This window comes from Balaenoptera acutorostrata, chromosome 11 (assembly GCF_949987535.1).
Source record: "Balaenoptera acutorostrata chromosome 11, mBalAcu1.1, whole genome shotgun sequence".
NCBI classification, from domain to species: domain Eukaryota; kingdom Metazoa; phylum Chordata; class Mammalia; order Artiodactyla; family Balaenopteridae; genus Balaenoptera; species Balaenoptera acutorostrata.
Window position 1 is genome coordinate 26,768,866 of NC_080074.1, and position 19,877 is coordinate 26,788,742.

At 41.9% G+C, this 19,877-nt stretch overlaps 1 protein-coding gene and 1 pseudogene across 5 annotated transcripts in view; both read left to right on the forward strand.

Moving 5' to 3' along the window:
• Window positions 1-19,877, forward strand: part of TMCC3 (transmembrane and coiled-coil domain family 3) — a 271,358-nt gene that overhangs the window by 236,046 nt on the left and 15,435 nt on the right. The gene's annotated exons all lie outside the window — the stretch shown is intronic.
• On the forward strand, window positions 11,501-11,600 carry LOC114238401 (U6 spliceosomal RNA; annotated as a pseudogene).

Here is a 19,877-nt window from a genome sequence, read left to right on the forward strand (position 1 = left end):
TACTATATATATATAGCTCTGTATCTTTCTTGCTTAACAATTTAGTTTGGACAGCTTCCCGTAGTAGCCAGTTGAGATCCACCCCTATTTTAGCGTCTGCATTGTTTTCCATTGTAATAGTTTTTTAAGTGGCTCTCCATTAATGGATGTCTAAGCTGATTCCAGAATTAGAAACGTAATGGTGGTGGTAGTGGTGATGGTGGTGATAAAGGCAGACTGTCCTGTTAGAAGAAGCAAAGAAGAATAGGAGAAGGAGGCAAAAACATAAATATTTTCATCTTCATTTCTGTTCTTTAAATCTCTCAAATTTTTTTTTTTTTTTTTTTTTTTTTTTTACCTGTTTTAATGTGTTTGGAGAACTGTATGGAAGCTGAAGAGAACGAGTTTTTTTTCTGCTTGCCTATCCTTCCTTGTGATGGTCATAGTGCTGGAAGAGATTGTGATACTTCAGGATACGAGGGAAAGGAATGTGTTTACAATTTGTTGGCTAAAGAGCTCGGAGATTCCAGTTCTCTTCTCTCCTACTTTAGTGCAAACAGTACCCTATTGTAACAGGAGTGTTTCTTATAACCTGATTAGCAAACCTTTCTTAAGATAATTAATCTCTTTGGACCGTGGAGGACTTTCATTATACAGAACTTATTATTGCATTAATATTTCTCTAAAGGTGTTGGTTGCCTATCCAAACACCATTTTCCTTCCCTTTCTGCCTGGCTGGCAGAGCCAGTACAGTAGAGGCTGAAAATGTTAGATACTGCTTCCGCAGCCTCCCTTGCAGCTAGCGCATGGACGTATGACTGAGGCCCGGCCAGAGGGACCTAAGGAGAAATCTGCTGAGGAGTTTCTGGAAAATATTTTCCTTCCTAACAAAATATGAAAGAAGAGCAGTATTCTCATATATAGCCAGAAATTGTCTACATGTGATTCTTAAAACTGCAGTAGCTCACTTGCCTCCATGAGAGAACTTGCAAATGCCCTGAAGATAGTATAATGAAAAATTGGAAAGAGCTTGGATCTTTGATAACATTTTTTTTAATTAATTTATTTTAATTTATTTATTTTTGGCTGCGTTGGGTCTTCATTGCTGCATGCGGGCTTTCTCTAGTTGCTGTGCAAGGGCTTTCTCTAGTTGCGGCGAGCGGGGGCTACTCTTTGTTGCGGTGCGCGGGCTTCTCATTGCGGTGCCTTCTCCTGTTGTGGAGCACGGACTCTAGGTGCACAGACTTCAGTAGTTGTGGCCCACAGGCTCAGTAGTTGTGGCTCTCAAGCTGTAGAGTGCAGGCTCAGTAGTTGTGGTGCACAAAATTAGTTGCTCCACAGCATGTGGGATCTTCCCAGTCCAGAGCTCCAACCCGTACCCCCTGCACTGGCAGGTGGATTCTCAACCACTGTGCCACCAGGGAAGCCCCCTGATAACATTTTTAAGCCACCAAATCAGCCCTGTCCGCTGATCTTAGTTTGTGACATCATAAGTGCCCTTATTATTGAACGTCTTTTATCCAGTTACTGAAATTATCCTACCTGATGTGGAATTTTATCCATAGGAAATGCTATCAAAGTAGAGAACTCAGTTATAAGACAGTTGAGTACCTACTGTGTTCAAGAGGCAATGTGAGGCTGTGGGACTGCAAACAAGGGGGAAAAAGAATAAGGCAACTAATAATACGAGGCAGTAATGAATTTAGTGCAAGCAGAGGGACTCAGTAAGAGCAGCAGGGGTTCAGAGTAAGCACTGTGTACTAGATTGGAGGTGATAAGAAACACTTCTGTGTGGAAGAGGTTAAATTGAGTCAGACACTGAAGGAACCCCAAGGTTTTGGTAAGTAAAGAGTTGGGGATGGTATTCCAGGAAGCCTGAAGTTTTAGAAAGAACATAGGCTATGGAATCAGACCTGAGCTTGAGCTTAGGCTCATCACTCACTAGTTTGTGAACTTGTCAAAGTCTTTGATTTCTTTGATACTCATCGTGATAGACTAAACATATCTTGTAGGATTGGGGTGGGGATTAGAGACAAAATATGTCAAACATCTGTCATGCTGATGGGCACGTGGCAGGCACCAGGTAGATGGCGGAGGTGGAAGGGGTGGCTGGACTGCATGTTGGGGGGTGCGCATGAACAAAGGTAAAGTGAGTTAGTAGAAGTGATCTGGGCATGTTGTTCTTGATCTGGTCAGAGATCACTGGATCAGGTCATTTGGTCCAGGTAAGAAGGTGTGTGTACAAAATCTGGAGAGAGACAGGATTGGGTCAAGACATGGAAGACCTTGACTTTTCAACTAATGGAATTTGGACCTCATCCTATAGACAACTGTGGTGACCATTGACGGGAGGGCAGCCTGGAGACAGTGAGATGAGTTAAGAGATGGTTACAGGAGTCCAGATGTGCAGTATAGAAGACCTGAACCGAGCAGGTATCAGATGTTGGAAAGAAAGGAAGGGTTAGGTGTTAGAACATCAAAAAAGAAAGAGAACTTAGTGATGTGTGAGCCAAGGGGGGAGGAAAGACTTAGCAGTGAGCCTCAGAAACCTGAATGCCTGTCAGTTGTTCAGTGTGAAATTCAGAACTGACTTGGAACACTTCCAGATAATCATATCCTAGGTTGGGGCAAGAACATTTGGCAAGATTTATTGAAATTTTCGATGAAAGATGCTATATTAATGGTAAATAATGATAATGCCCAACTCTGCTTGTCATTTAATTCTTGCCTAATTATGTTTGTCACTTTCCCACTGTTTATATATAAAATTTGGTTTCTTTGAAGGATGTGATACTTAATAAAATAAACATACCCTTGCCTCTGATTAGATATGATTGAACACTTTGAGTCAGCCCTGTAATATGAAGTATACGTTCAGTAATTGTTGACTGCATGTTAACCTAGTATGAAAAGCAGTTGAGCAAAATTTTCTCTGACACAGGTCCTTACAGATAAATTTACAGTGGCCTTATTAATAAAACATCAGTTAAATAAACATCTAAAGTAATGAATGACATCACAGGCATCATCAAGTATAGAAATCAAAGAAGTTTCAGTTCATCAAATGCAGAGTAACGTCTTGTGCTGAATGAGGTTTCATAGTGTTCTCAGTTGGTGAATCTTGAACAAATGGTTGTCTAACATTTTGGAATGCTGAATAAGGTAGATGGACTGAGTCAAATTAATCAAGTGTACCACACTGGAATATTAGTGGGTAGTTAGCAGCCCTTGGAGTCTTATTAATGCATCAGCTTTCCCAATGTAAGGCAAAAGAAAACCCCACCATTCATATATCTTAGGGAAGTAGGCACTCTTCCATTTGGGCACAAAGTTAATGTTTTCCAATGGTAATTCTGCACAAGGCAGTTCTGTAATAAGCTCAGAGCAGGTGTCCTGTCTGAGAGTTTTTGCAGTCTCGTTGGGAAGTTAGGGCACTAAGCCAGGTACAGGCCCATGATTTGTCTACAGTTCCCAGTAAAGAGAGAAAAAAAGCATCTGTCATTGAAGCTTTCCCAAACTACCTTCTATCCTTCACAGGCTTTTTTTTTTTTTTTCCCTTTTACAAATCTAATTTGGATTTTTAAATATTTTTCCTACAGAATTTGAGTCATAATAGACATACAGTGTAGATTAGGTGTACTGTGGTGCTTTCCTACAGTCAGAAGAATCTTGAGTTGTTTTCGGTAACTGTGGCTTACAGGGAGGAGAATATGATTTGCAGCATGCATATGTTGAAGGATTTCTTTTTTCAATCCGTAAATAAAAGACAAAAAGAAGTGTATGCTTCAGGGCAGTCGTTTTATAATTCTTGCCTTTTCTTTCATCCTAGGTAAAAATTTTGCCCTTTGTCATCTATCAGACCCTTCTAATAAAAAGCACCAGGCACTGTGATAATTAGTTTAACATTTCAGATGAGTAGAGATGGAATAAATCATTAATCATGTATTTCTGAGGCAAAATGTCTGATTTTCCATCATGTGATGGATACTGTTATTTCAGGTGAGAATTCAGCTGTCCTTAACTTCACACGATTTTTTTAACAGTAGATCTGGTGACCTGATCCCTGCATCCCAGACAGAGACCCACTTAGTGTTGCTGTGCAGTGCAGTGTGAGTGTACAGGCACATAATGATGAAGTCTCCCAAATTCATTAATAAATCCTTATGTGACTATGCACAGTACATGAACCAAGTCTGAAATCCCTATATGTACAGTATAGTCATGGTTCTGTGTTTTTAAAAAATTAATAAGAATCTAAGCAGTGTCTATATTTAAGGGAGATTATGGGTGATTTTCCCCCTACTCATTTTGCTATTTCAACTTCTCTATTTCTCAATATTTTATCTTTATGATTAAAAAAATTTCCCCTTGCCTGCATGATAAAGTGTCAAGTCTAGCATGGTTTACATAGAGCCTGCCACAGGCTGTCTGTATTCTTCAGAGTTTCATGCCTCCTCCCTTTAGAAATACTTGCCCTGTGCCACTTTTTTGCCCCAGCCCTCGATCAAACCCTGACTTAGGATGACCCATTTAGCTCTAAATTCTAGATACCCGAAGAAGCTTTTAGTTTCCTAAATATTCTACTGTTTGCCTCTGTGGATACACTGTGTTCCTTGCTAGGCTCTCTTGGCTGATTTTTGAGCCTCCTCTTCTAAGGCCACGTCAAATATCATCTTCTTAGAAGGTGCCTCACTGAAGCCTTACTTATTTCCACTTCTTTGTTTCCTGTAGTCCATATTACATTTTTCTACAGTTGTATAGTTCTGTATGTCTCCCAGCCCAAGAACTCCTAGGCTAGAGTTTAGCATATTCATCTTTCTGACTCCAGTACTTTTAGCATACTGCCTCACTCACAAAAAATGCCCAGAAAAACATTTTTTAAGTGTCAGTTCTGTATCTTAGGGGGCCTGGCTTGGAACCTAAATTAATCAGTTCCTTTAAGTGTCATAAAAACAATTTGGTCTAAGTCAGTGAGTAAGCCTTAGTTGTACTTTGTGTGCTTTTAGTTAAATTCAGCCTCTTTGAGAAACATTGGCTTTCTAAATAACTATTATTAAATGAACCAGGTCATTTTCAATCTGCGTCAACATGGTATTTAGGATTTTGCTGCCTTTTGCAGAATGTAAGATTAAATATTTTTGTGTCTAAATCTGATGTATTGAGTTACACCATAGATATTAGTGCCTTGCTAGAATACCATACAGATTTCTACTCTTTTTCTGTATTTTATACATTTGCTCTTCTATATTCTGGTACTGAAGACAAATATTTATTAGAGTATCATGAAAATTTCCAAAACTTTAAATATGTTAAAGAGCTGACAAAATGCAATATGAATTGACACACCATTGAAATTAAAGTTCTTTTCCTGCTAGAATTGAACAATTCTGTATGTTAATCAACATGCATTTATTGAGTACTTATATGTTATAGGTACTGTAAAGATAAAATAGTTTCGACAGCTCCTGAATTTTCATTTTCTATGATTTTTTTGTGTTTTATTTACTTTTTTTTTTAAACTATTTTGTGGAATAACTTGTAGTAACATGCATACATCTTAAATGTGCAGTTGGATGATTTTTACCTGTGTTGCACCATGTATCTGTCCCCTGTGTCAGTGTTGTCCGCACCCAGCACTCCCTTGTGCCACCTTCTGGCAGATCATTCTCCCTTCCCCTGCTTCCCCACAAGTGTAACCAGTTCTGACCTCCCTATCCTTGGAATCATAGAGCATGTCCTTTTGGGTATGTAGTTTCTTTCATTAAGAATGACATTATTGAGATTAACTTATGTTGTGTGTTAATAATTGTTCATTCTTTTTACTTGCTGCATATTATTTTTAACTGCTTTTTGCTTCATTTTCATTTTGGTGAATAAGTTTCATTATACTGAAGTGTAAATATTCAATGTGTGTTAATTGCTACGTGCTGAGGGCTGCCAGCTTTACAGGCCTAGTAGCGATAAAACTGTCGAGAAGAAGAGCTGCAAAGGCTTAGAGGTTGCAGAGTTCAGCCACTTCATTTTCTCAAATGAGGGACCTAAGACTGGAGGGTTAACTAGACCCCAGGTCCCGTGTGGATCTAGACCAGGTTTCTTCCTGAGGTCAAGATGCTGTGTCACAATTCAGACTTGGTCATATGGATGATCCCAGTTAACAGGAAAGCAGTCTTGGGAAGCTAGTAATTTAGAAATAAGTAATCAGCAAGACTTAATACATTGGCCCATAAATGGTAAGAATTTCAGTTATCTGGAAATTTCTTTCATTCATCTATAATATTGTACTTCCCTCTTTGTGTCAGTTAAAATTGAGGTGTTACTGACTCTGTTTGTGGAACTTATTCTTTTATTAGAACCAGTGCTTAAAGGAGAAGGAAGGGGAACGTTTTAACCAGTGTGCATGTTTATTATGATGTTTTCAGTTTCAATGCATTGTCTTGAACTTTTGCCATTCCCAGATGTTGTTCTTTTAAAGCCTCAATGAAAACCACAAAGATGATTTTTAGGATGAGAAGTCTTAGGGTAAATTCTGATTCTGTGATCTCCGTAAGTAAAAAAGTAGTCCTTAATCTTATACCTTTCTGCTAAGGTAGTAGTGATTCATAGAAAGTTCCATAGAAAGGATATTAAAGAAGAGATTAGTGGACTCATAGCAATGGAAGATTAAATCCCTTACTGTAACATTCTTCAGAATATTAGAGCCTCCTTAAATGTAATCAGTAAACATAGAAACAAGTGGCTTATCTTTTTTCTTAATTATAAAGCACTGTTTTTCAAACAATTGAAACCCATTAGTTGGTTATAAAATAGATTTAATGAATAGCAACTATCATGTTATATTTTTAGATGGAAAGGCAGAAGGAAGAGTACAGCAAATACCCATCTGTGTTACCCAGATTCAACAAACATTTTCACATTTGCTTTGTGTCTGCGTGTGTGTATGTTACATACAGACATCAGGGCATATCTTTTCTGATATGTATCTAAAAATAAGGACTTTTTCTATATAATAAAATTAACATGCCTAACAAAATTAATTGTAATTTCCTAATACGCAGTTGTCTAAAAAATGAGCTAACCAACCATGTTTTTTTAAAATACTGTTGCATGTATAAAGATAAGTGTTTCATAAAACTTGTGTTTCAGTTATGTATGTGTGTATACATGTGCACATATGTATGTATGTAGTGGTACATATGTATTTCTTACTATGGGTCTCATTCAGAATTGGGAATATACTGCTTTATAGCATAGGAAAGTTGGTTATAATAAGTATTTGCTACCCAGTGATACTGCTAGTTCTGTGCTGAGTATTGTGTGGTGTCTAAAAAATGAATACTTCTAGTAATCTAAAAAGCCAACAAGGAAGATAAAACAAGTAGGGACCCACTCAACAGTATAAATAAGAGCCAAAATGGATCAGGAAGGATAGGAAGTGACATGAGCCTCAAGAAAGAGATTTTGAAGGAATGGTAGGATTTGGATAAGACAGAGAGGCCTTGGAAATGTTGTGTCCAAAGGGAATGATGTAACTACTGAGGTTAAAAAAAAAAAGTACAGAAATGTATTGTGTTCTACAGTGCTGGGATCTGTCTGGTGGAGGTTGGAAGAAAGGAGGAAGACACTGGAGAACTGGAATGGGAAAAATTACTCAGATTAAGTACCAACAGGAGGAAGAACCCAATTACTTTATTAAAAAGAAGAACCGTACATCTTGAGCATTTTGTAACATGATGTAAATGGAAGTTTAGAAGATGAGCGTAATGATTCGCTATGGACTAGATAGAAGAAGTAAAATGTTGAAAGCAATGAAACCCGATTAAACCATTGCCCTTTGTATATGTGAGGTAGGGAGTTGGGGGCTGGATTCAGGTAGATGGACCCGGAAATAGCAAGGAAGTGTCAATCTAGAGAGAAATTGCTAGACAAAGAAATAACAGAATTTGGTGGCAGCTTGAATAAGGGATGCAGGAGAGAGAACCTGGTAAAATTAGAGAATGAAGCCATTGATAGATAAGGTCATGGGATTAACTATAGCCTGATTGGAAAAAAATCTCACACTTTATGTATAAAGACAAGCTTCCATGACATAATACTCTCAAGAAATAATTTAGGAGGCTTTTTAGAGAAAGTAGCAAGTTATGATCATTAGATAAGCTTTTCTAATACAATTTCCCCTTGTTTTGCTTAAAGACTTAGAGATAGGAAATGTTAGACATCTGTCTTTAGGGTCTTAATTTAGAGTTCTGGTTTTACTGAAAATAGCAACATAGAAGACTAATGACACTTATTTAAAAATTAAGGACCAGATATTGAGATTTAAAATTTTAGTCATTAGAGGTACTGTCTCTTTTTAAAAGTTAGATTCAATCACTCGAATACTAGGTTGTCTGCTTTTGGGTTGGTGGGCATTTTTAAGAAGTATTAGCTTTGCTGTTGAGGTTCATTGAAACTTGATCCTTAAGGCGCTTCCTGGCGTGAGTGTGAGATCCTGCTCCTCTTTTCTCCTCCCCCTCTGCGGCAAGATGCAGATGCACACACAAGCAGATTCCATGGGGTGGCAGTGCTCAGCTTCTACTGGAAGAGCTTAATCATGACAACAGCAGCACCATTGTTCTTGACTCTGGACTTTTCTGAAGTTCCCACCTATTGGGGGTGTGTTGTGTTTCATAAACGATAGCTTACACTTACAGCACTTATTCTGTACAAGGCCCTGTTCCAAGCACTTCATAAATATTAATTCATTTCATCCTCACAGTCACCCTGTGAAGTTGACACCTGCCCTCACTTCACAGATGAGGAAACTGAGTCATAGAGTAACTACTTGACCAGGGTGATACAATTAACATGGCAGAGCTGGGATTTGAACCTGCATAGTCTGGCTCTAAATCTGTGCTTTTAAACCACTAACTTAGGCTACCACTGTGCCACAGTTAAGCTCTGTTTAGGACACACGGCTTTGGAATCAGGGCTTTTCCTGTGAATCTGAGCTGGCTAGTTGCTGCAAGTATTGTGAGTGGCCCTAGAAGGCTGTTGCCTCTGTTTGGAAATACAGTCAACCCAAATACAGACTTGGATTCTAAGAAGGGTCATGGTATAGTGTTTATCTTAAAAATCACAATCCACAATTCAATTCATTTCTTTCAGTTTCCTTCCTCCCAGATTACAAAACAATAAGTTCCTAGAGGACTATTGTCTCTCTGAAACATGACTCTTTGGCGCTTGTGAACTGCTGTAGCTGTGGGAGAAGGAAGCCTTCTCTTATCTGCATCCTGGTAGCAGAGCCTCTAATGATTACAGTATCCACTGGAGCTGTAGCCAGAAGAGGGAGTTGATGTGTAAACTGGCATGTTCCCCTGGCATTGAGAATCATTTTTAAAATGGTTAAAACAGAAGCAACCTACATTTTTTATTATACAAGATATCTTGGGATTTAAGCTAGTGTTTCGTCTTACTTATTAAATGTCAAATTTGGAATATCTCCAGTAATTGCCTTGTAGCACCAAGAACTGTCCAAAGCCGTCTGTTAGTATTCCTTCTCCCTTCTGGTTTCTCTACCATGCATACTTTTTACTTTGTAATATTTAACGGTAGCACAGTGATTTAAGTAAAGGAAATTTTAGGGGTTGTAAGGGTTATGGAAAACATGTTCATGTCTAGGAAGGGGTCTGGTATATGCAGTAGGCTCTCTCTCAGTAGAGGTTGGAAATATTATGAAAGCCCAGCCCTTCGAGCCAGGTGGAATCACAGCTCTTCTACATGCTAGCTTTATGACTTCAGATAAGTCCCTTACTTTTTCCATCTGGAAACGAGAATAATTGTTGTAATCTCAGATTCTTAAAAGGAAAAATAAAATAATGTATGTGAAGCATTTAGAAAATTATACGATACTTAATAAGTCCTTAGTAACTAGTAGCTTCTCTTTTTAAAATAAATTTGAACTATCTTGCCAAGATCCTGTCCTCTTTTGGACCATTCTTCTTGAGGCCTGCTTTTGGCCTTAAACAAGTCATTGCCTTCTTAGACTTTAGAGGATAAAAGGGCTCCTTTATTTTTGTGTTCCTGTTCTATTGAATTGTGATTTCCTAAGGGACAAGGAGCTATAATCGTCCCTTGGTATCCCTGGGGCACTGGTTCCAGGACCTGCCTTGAATACCAAAATCCTTGGATGCTCAAGTCCCGTAGTCGGCCCCAGCTTCCGCAGATTCAGCCACAGATTGTGTAGTGCCGTAGTATTGATTGAAAAAAAATCTGTGTGTAAGTGGACCTGTGCAATTCAAACCCATGTTGTTCAAGGATCATCTGTACCCTTGACAATCTTGCTGGTGTATTGGATAAATTATTTTTTAAAGTTTTTCGTTTAATGCAATACAAGACTGCTTCCTTATATGCTACCACAAATAATGGATTGAGTTCAAACTCAATGGATGTGTTAGAAGGAGCAGGCACCTAGTTCTCTGCAACAGTTAGGATGGTAACCGCAGCGGAAATGTCACTTAGGAAGGGAGTACACCTGCATGTTCTGTACATTGTGGGTCCTAGTATCTGTCGTTTGATAATTGGTTGCCTGTATTCTGCTTGGAGCAGCTAAGAGCCGTGAGACACATTAGTCTCCTGAATATTTGATCTCTTGCATGAATCAAAGCCATTAATTAACAGTCCAAAGTCCAGTCTGTCTTGAAAGCAGTCCAGCACCACCTCAGCTGTAGGTTCTTCTTGATCTCTTTGCAAGCAGCTGAGATGATGTTAAACATGTGGGACAACTGGCTGCCCCAGTTGGCTGTGTCAACCATTGATTCACGCAACAGATAACAAGGTCCTTTTGAGGAAGGAGTGTGGGGCAGGACACAGGTGGCTTAGGAGACATTCCCTCCCCTCCAGGCTTCAAGACAGTGGGGGAACAAATGTTACACAAATGCTTACCAGACCTAGAGAAGAAGTACTGTGAAAGGGGAACATGCAGATTTGGGGGAGAGTATAAAGGAAGCTGGGCATGGGAATGGGGGAGGCTTTGTGGAAGAGACAGTGTTTGGGTTGGTCCTTGGAAGGTACCTGGGGATGGAGGTATGGAAGGCCAGGGCGAGGAACTTAGCAGATACTTAACGTGGAGATTTAGGAAAGTGCGTGAAGCATTCAGGGGTTTATTGGACTCATGGAATGCAGTGAAGGTTAAAAGCTTTAGAGCTTGGTACAAATCTTGGTTCTGTGTCTTACTAGCTGTAACCATGACTTATTTGATGGCTCCTCACTTCCAAATCTATAAAGCGAAGCTAATGGCTCCTACTTCATGGAGCTGCGGGGATTAAAGGAGAGCGTGTATCACGCTGCATCGGTACTCTGGTGCTGGTGTGTAGATGTGCTCACAGTAGCACTGCGGATGAGTCTGCTGGTATAGGGTAAGACACACGACCCTGATCAAGAGCATTTTAAATTCTTCGCTAAGGATTTCACACTTTAGGGAACTTAAAAGATTTTTGAGAAGGAACAGGACATGGTCTGTTTTATCTTTTAAAAAGATAATTTTGTGCTCGCTTCGGCAGCACATATTGGAACGATAACAGAGAAGATTAGCATGGCCCCTGTGCCAGGATGATACGCAAATTCATGAAGCGTTCCGTATTTTAAAAAAATAAAAAGATAATTTTATTCAGCCCAAAGAAGTCAGAGTTGTTATATTGATTGTCTCATTTGAAGGTCCAGCATGACTTCAAAGTAAGGTTGTTTTTCCATACTAATAAATATTTTTTTTTTTTTTTTTTTTTTTTAAATTTTTATTGGAGTATAGTTGATTTACAATGTTGTGTTTCAGATGTACAGCAAAGTGACTCAGTTGTACATGTACATATATCCACTCTTTTTTAGATTCTTTTCCCATATAGGCCATTACAGAGTGTTGAGTTCCCTGTACTCTACAGCAGGTTCTTTTTAGTTATCTATTTTGTATATAGTAGTGTGTATATGTCAGTCCCAATCTCCCAGTTTATCTCCCCATCCCCTGATACGCTGCTACTTTTGAAATATCAAATCTTAGACACCTTTTTTTTTTTTTTTTTTTTTTTTTTTAAACAAATTTATTTATTTATTTATTTATTTATTTTTGGCTGTGTTGGGTCTTCGGTTCGTGCGAGGGCTTTCTCCAGTTGCGGCAAGCGGGGGCCACTCTTCATCGCGGTGCGGGGACCGCTCTTCATCGCGGTGCGCGGGCCTTTCTCTATCGCGGCCCCTCCCGTCGCGGGGCACAGGCTCCAGACGCGCAGGCTCAGCAATTGTGGCTCACGGGCCCAGCTGCTCCGTGGCATGTGGGATCCTCCCAGACCAGGGCTCGAACCCGTGTCCCCTGCATTAGCAGGCAGATTCTCAACCACTGCGCCACCAGGGAAGCCCCATACTAATAAATATTGAATGCATTTTTCATGGACATTAAAGTTTTTTTCTTTAAATACTGTTAAAACTGTAATACTGTTTATAATTTTGGTAGAACTAAAAGCAGCTTTTTATTTCCAATTGCTATTTGGTGATAATGCTGCTGGCTTACATTAGAAAAAATAAAATTGCTCAAGGGAAATCACTTCAGTATTGCAAAAGGGAAAGAAATTAATATAGATCAGTTTTCCTTTGCTCCCTCAAAACTTAACGATGTTATTTCTAAGCCCTGTGTGATGTCTAGTAGTGTTCTGATCCATTTAAAACAGAATTCTATACTACAGATCATCCAGTACATATGCCCCTACCCCAGTATTTGTTATAGTACCAAAAACAAATTAAACCCCTGGCCTGCAGGGAATAGTTCAATTATGAGGCTTAGGTTTGCTTAGGGAATGTGCTTTAGGGCCTGAGTACCAAATGCTATTTTCTGGCTCAGTCTTAATATCGTATCTTTTCAAAGGACATGGACCAAGTTGTGACCCTACTTTTTCTGGGTGCCCTGGGAAAGGAGGATGGAAGGAGCTGTGCCAATTTATAAGCTCAGTGTGTTTGACCATATTCCCCCAGTTACATTTGGGAGTGGGTCTAGTTTCATCTCCAGGCAGCATGACATACCTAGCATCTTTAGATTAAAGTTCACCTACCTCTTTCCAATGAGAATCAGGTTATGATAGGCACATGGAAAATATAGGTAGAGTAGCAATAAAACCCAAAAGTTCTGAAAAAGGAAGGAAAAGCAAATAGGCTCATCGCCAAGTCTAACAGTTACTCTCAGTTTGGTTCTGAACTTCCTAGTATCCACAGCAAAAAGGGAAACATGATTATTGGTATCTGATAGACACCGCTATCATATTTACTATTATATCCACTTTATGTATTGATCCAAGAAGCTATACTTCAGTAGACAAATTGCCTTTCCTTTTATATAGGACACCTATAATGAACAGAGCATAGGTTGAAATGAAAAGTTACTCGGGTACATATTCAGGCTGCTTCTTTTAAAAGCAGGCATCAGGCCAAGTGAGATCTCCAAGGATTCTTCCACCTCTGAAAGTAACTTCTGTTGCAGGTGACTGCCACTCATACGAAGTTATCCATCATTGTGTATCTAAGAGGGCAATACGTGTCCTTCAAACACCTTGTTCAGATTGGAGATGCCGAAAGACAGCAGGACAGGGCTGGATTTGTAGTTATTGCTCAGAAGCTTAGCTTAAGCACATGTCCCTGCCAAGAACACTCACCCTCCATGTTTCGGGGGTAGGGGAGGCGGTGAATAAATGCTATAGGAAAAGGAGAAGGTTAGGCCTCGGCCCAGGGGGGAGGCAGACCTTCTGCCCGCAGGCTGCCTTTCCGGCCATTCTGCTCTGCCCACCGGATCAGGGCCTTGGGAACCATTTTTTCCCCCTTAGAGCTGCCTCTGCTCCCTCAGTTCCTGGAGGTGCTTCTCCTGGAGCAGAACGTCCCACTTCTCCCTTAGCCCTCAAAGCAAGCGCTCAGGTCCCTTTCCCGGGAAGGTTTTGCTGACAGACGCTGCTAGGAACGGACGGGGAATAACCGTGGTGGGGACGGATCCCAGAACCCCTCCGAAGTTGTTAGGTTAGTGCCCAGGGGTTCTCACCCACCCCTTCCCTTGGTTTGTTCTGAGTATAGGAAGTAAAAGCCTCGATGACGCTTATTCTGGTTTAGTCCTAAGTTTGGGGCTTCCTGTTTCCCCTTCTTTAGAACTCACCATCCCGCGTCTCCCCGCAAGAAGGCGCTGTGACCCCTTCCGTCAGGAAGGCGGAGTTCTTGGTAGAGGTGAGGGGCCGGCATTAGGGGCTCACTTCCCGTCCCTCAACTTGCCTGTTTTCGAGGTACCCGGGGTTCCCAGAGAGTCCTTCCTCTTCTCAGCAGCACCCTTTGCTCGTGTCTCCTCACAGCCTCCACCGCTCCCTCCCTCGGGGCTGTGGCTGTCCTTTAGCTGCCGGTGGTTCTCAGTGTAGACGGGTTTTCATTACCATACCCTTCCACTTCTGCTCTTCAAGGCACAGTCTTTTTTAATCTGGCCTCCCCCCTCCTTTAATTTAATTCTTGTATAGATTATAAAGTACACAGTAAATCTTTGCCAGGTAAGGGATTAGTTTGCATTAATTGAAAGCTCTTTTGAAGAAATAGGTATTTTTCCTACTGTATGTAACTCAGAGTAGGTTACCTACCACTGTTGCCTGGTAGAGGCTAAATGAGAAGATAATTATTTCTAATTACAGTATCAAGTGTTTGTAAGTGCTTGAGATATTTGAAGAATTTGTTTTTGAGAACCCTGAACACTTTGCCTAATCTCTCTTACACTGTTAATTAGCAGTATCTGTGCATAAAGGATTGGGCTTTCAAAAGTACGTGTATTCCAGCCCCGGTTCCAAATGATCCTTGATTCCAGGTTTACTTTACCTGCAGTCAAGAAAGAGAACTTTTGATGCTACAGATGTTCTTTTTTCAGTGATACCGAGAGGAAGAGGTGGGGAGAAATAAAACCTTTATGGTAAAACTAGTGACTCAATTCCTGTTCCGTACACCGTGAACAGAATGTACCATTGTCAGAATTGAACTACGAAAGGAAGTGTTCTTTGTCTAAACAAATTAGAACAAACATTGTACTAAGACACTTTACTAATAACATATCCTTTTGGATATCACATGAAGGTCTTTCGGATTTTTCATTTTGAGCATGTAGTGTGGAGAAGTAGCTTTCTTCTCAAATATAGGTCTTGAATATTCTGTATAGGTATCCACATGAATGGAGTAATTACATCTTGATAAGGATGCTTATTGAGCCTTCAGAGTTATTTTTCCAGTACAGATTGGCTCAATTAGCAAGAAAACCAAATGTTTGATGCTAGGGTCCCGTGAATGGGCTGGCTTCCCTGGGTTCCATATTCAGTGAGAGGCTAGACATTTTGCAAGTGCGTATCAGGTGACCACAGTGTAGCAAGAGGGAAGATGGCTTGGTAGCATCATGTATATTACCAGTAAGAAAGTGATATAGGGACTTCCCTGGTGGCACAACGGTTAAGAATCCACCTACCAGTGCAGGGGACACGAGTTCGAGCCCTGGTCCGGGAAGATCCCACATGCCGCGAAGCAACTAAGCCCGTGCACCACAACTACTGAGCCTGCGCTCTGGAGCCCGCGAGCCACAACTACTGAGCCTGCGCGCCTAGAGCCCGTGCTCCGCAACAAGAGAAGCCACCGCAATAAGAAGCCCTTGCTCCGCAACAGGAGAAGCCACCGCAATGAGAAGCCCGCGCACGGCAACGAAGCGTAGACCCCGCTCGCCGCCATTAGAGAGAGCCCGCGCTCAGCAATAAAGACCCAACGCGGCCAAAAATAATAAATACATTAAAAAAAAAAAAGAAAGTGATATAAAGCTCACATTCTTCTGATAGAACATACAAAGGTCCCCCCTTCAGGGCCATGCTGAGCAGTGCCTTGTTTTCTCAGCTCTGTCACCCAGCCTAGGGAAGGGTGTCTTCCCTTCTCTCCAGGCAAATCCATGGCTTATCTGCTGAGCGCCTGTTCCTGTATATGTCTAGATATCAACTCTTCACTTGTGAGGCCCCAGCATCTTCTTTATAGGCCCCTTATCTTACTTGCTTTTCTGATTTTTACCATTTTTCTCCTTCTCCTTCTTCTCTTTGTGATTGCAAATGCATGGGCATGATTCTGATAAAAGCAATAGCTTTTTTATCCTCATATAAAATTATTTTGGCTCAGTCAGTGTTTGCCTTTTAGAGCATGGATGAAGAGGAATGGACTTTACAGGCCGTGCCAAACCCGAGATGGGTGTGGTTCCAGGTGGCAACGCCAGGACCATGGTAGGAAGTCGTCGCGAGGATGAAGATTTCAAGCTCAGCCTGAGGGTTGAGTCTGGACCGAACCCGGAGTGCCCACAGAAGTCTGGATGACCATGTGAGGGACACTGCAGAATGGGTTCTCACTCGGTTGGTGGCTTGTACAGATCTCACAGAGTCTTGCATATTTCATATAAACTGAGTGGAGCCCCAGCTAAGCTGTTTATTTTCTGTGGATTTCAAGAAACATACATATTCTTTATGAGCCTTGCTTTTCTCATAAAAATAGGGCTGGTGTGAAGAATATGTGAATACATAAAAAATATTTAGCATAATGCCTGACTCATAATAAAAGTACTCGGTCATTATTGTCAGGGAAGCATGCTCTGGAGACAGACGGCCTGGATTTCAGTCCTATCTCTGTTGTTTACTAGGCAGTTAACTTAGCTTCTCTGCATCTAGTTTTCTCATTTGTAAAATGGTAATAATAGTAGAACCTGTCTCAGATTTTTTAGCCAATAGGATATATAGCACGTGTCAATAACAGGATAGTTTTCCTCCCGGGCATGTGGTAGGATTGAAGTTAGGTAGGGCCAGTGCAGTGAGTTCAGGAAGCCCAGGAGTCCCTTCTGGGGAAATCTTTAGGAACCAGTGGACGATTCACCAAGTTCCCTGCCCCTGCCATGGCCACCAACAGCATTCCTGATGGTAGGGGCTCCGTCACAGCCTGGGTCCCTCAGCCTACTAGCAGCAGGCTTGTTAGCATGAGCAAGAGATAAGCCTTTCCCTTTTTTTAAGCCCCTGGGATTTTTTTTTTTTTTTTAATGTCTGGGAGGACAATTTCTCTTGGCCATTGCTATTTTTTTTTTTTTAATAATTCTTTATTTTATTTATTTATTTTTGGCTGTGTTGGGTCTTCGTTTCTGTGCGAGGGCTTTCTCCAGTTGCGGCGAGCGGGGGCCGCTCTTCATCGCGGTGCGCGGGCCTCTCACTATCGCGGCCTCTCTTGTTGCGGAGCACAGGCTCCAGATGCGCAGGCTCAGTAGTTGTGGCTCACGGGCCTAGTTGCTCCGCGGCATGTGGGACCTTCCCAGACCAGGGCTCGAACCCGTGTCCCCTGCATTGGCAGGCAGATTCTCAACCACTGCGCCACCAGGGAAGCCCCAAGCCCCTGGGATTTTGACGTCGATTGTTACCCCAGCAAAGCCTAGCACATCTGACTGGCACACCAGAGGAACAGCCTTGATGCTACACCTAAAGTTAGATTTCAGCTGAAATGAGTAAGAGTACAGAATGTCAGCTGTGTTGTCTTGGACACTTAGGCCACAAAAACCTGCAAAAGCCTTTGGATCCTGAACCTGTAGCTCCTTTGTGGGCCTGTCTGTAACACTGCTCTCGTGTATGCTCTGAAATACCTGTTGCCTGGGCAGTGACCACCAGTTTGAAGGACCTGACCCTTTCCTTATATGACCGAGCTCAAGCAGCTTTTCTTTAGGCAAAAGTTTACCATATCTGGCCTTGGGACTAAGCAGGTGGTTGTTACCTGGCCTCGGGACTAAGCAGCTGGTTATTATCTGTCCCCTGGTTCTGATCTCTCGGCCCCTGCACCTTCTGGCCACTCTGTGACCCCAGAGCCCCAGGCTCTCCTGCCTCAGTCCACGCCCTCCCGGTGTTCACAGGAACCTGCATTCCCCTTTCCAGTTCCCTTGGTTTGGGTGGTGTGCCTCTGCTTGGCTATGCTGCCCTTTTTGTTCATGTCTCTCTGGAGCTTTAGGGGGCACACATGAAATGTCATGGGGGACAGCCCTCTCTTGAAGCTCGAGCCATGTGTTTGAGCAGCACTGGTAACGACCGAGATGTGCCTGGCATCCCAGTGAGGAAGGTGAGCTCCCGGGGGTAATGGTGCTGGAGGCTTGGGTTGGAGCAGAGATGATTCAGTGTCAGGTTTTGACATCAGTCCAGGGCTTAAAGCTTTTCCTTGCCTTTGTTCCAGAACATTGAGATGACGGTGGAAATGTTTCTGCTGCCAGAAGGGAAACATCATTAGGAATGGCTTTTCACTAGAATGCTGGTGGTCAGCTTTTCATGTAAGGTAATAATAGACAAGTAATTCAGAGAGAACTGAAGGAGGTTAGCAGTCATTTTTAAAGACAGCATCTTTTCTGCCAAAACGGTAATTCAACTTCCTTTTTTTATTTTATTTTATTATTTTTAAAATTTTTTGGCCATGCTGTAAAGCATCTTACTTCCCCGACCAGGGATGGAACCCGCGCCCCCTGCAGTGGAAGCGCGGAGTCTTAACCACTGGACCGCCAGGGAAGTCCAGCTTCCTTATTTTTAAAAAATTGGGGGCTTCCCTGGTGGCACAGTGGTTGAGAATCTGCCTGCCAATGCAGGGGACACGGGTTGGAGCCCTGGTCTGGGAAGATCCCACATGCCGCGGAGCAACTGGGCCCGTGAGCCACAACTACTGAGCCTGCGTGTCTGGAGCCTGTGCTCCACAGCAAGAGAGGCCGCAATAGTGAGAGGCCCGCGCACCGCGATGAAGAGTGGCCCCCGCTTGCCACAACTAGAGAAAGCCCTCGCACAGAAACGAAGACCCAACACAGCCATAAATAAAAATAAATAAATTTTTTTTAAAAATTGGAAAATACAACAGCATAATAAAAAGAATGACTCCTTATAATCCCACTGTGCAAAGTTAGCCATTGTTAACAATTTGGAGCTTGTTTTTCTTTTAGTTTTTTCATACAGGTACATTTTTTAAATGAAATCGGGATGATAAACAATAGCAAACCTTTACTGAAACCATTTTCTGTGCCAGGAAGTCTTTAAGTACTTCATGCGCATTATCTCATTTACTTCTCACGACTCTTCAAAGAATCATTATCTCCATTTTACAGAACAAGAAACTGAAGCACAGAGAGGCTAAGTCATTTTTCCAAGGTCACACAGCTCATAAGAGTGGTGCCAAGATGGAAACCAAAGCAGTCTGTCTCCTGAGCCCAGGGTTTTGACTATCCTGTGGCACTGTCTCACAGTCAAGATAGCTTGGAGTACACTTCATGGCATTTTGCAGTGTTAGCTCTGAGTTGTCTGGTTCTATCTCCTCATTCTATAGATTAGGAAATCAAAGACCACACAGGTGATTAGATATACCCGAGGACATATAGCTGGTCAATGTCAGTGCCAAAACTGGAGCACGTGTCCCACAATCCACATGCTGATTGACTCTGGGCGATCTGTGGACCTTTGTCCTCCTCCCTGGGCCCCAGCTCTGAAGCAGCTGCGTTGTACTGGTGACCTCCGTGCCGAGTCCAGATGAAATGGAGGACGGAGGACTCCCACAGCTTTCTTCCAGCACGTACCTGAAATCCCAGTTTGAATTCAGGGAAATGTGTGGGCATCTAGTGATACATGTTAGCTGGCTCTTAATTATCCTGCAGAACTAGGGCTGCAGAAGGCTAAAGCGTGCAGCCCAGCAATGGTTCCAGCTTTCCGCCCTCATCAGACATTTCTAACTGAGATTTGCCAACCAGCAGTAAGATTGATTGATTGAGCTTTAAACGCTGTTGCTTTCCTCCACCTGGACTCTCGGGGACATGCCAGGCATTGTTGTAACTTGAAAGTAAGCCAGAAGTCAGCCAG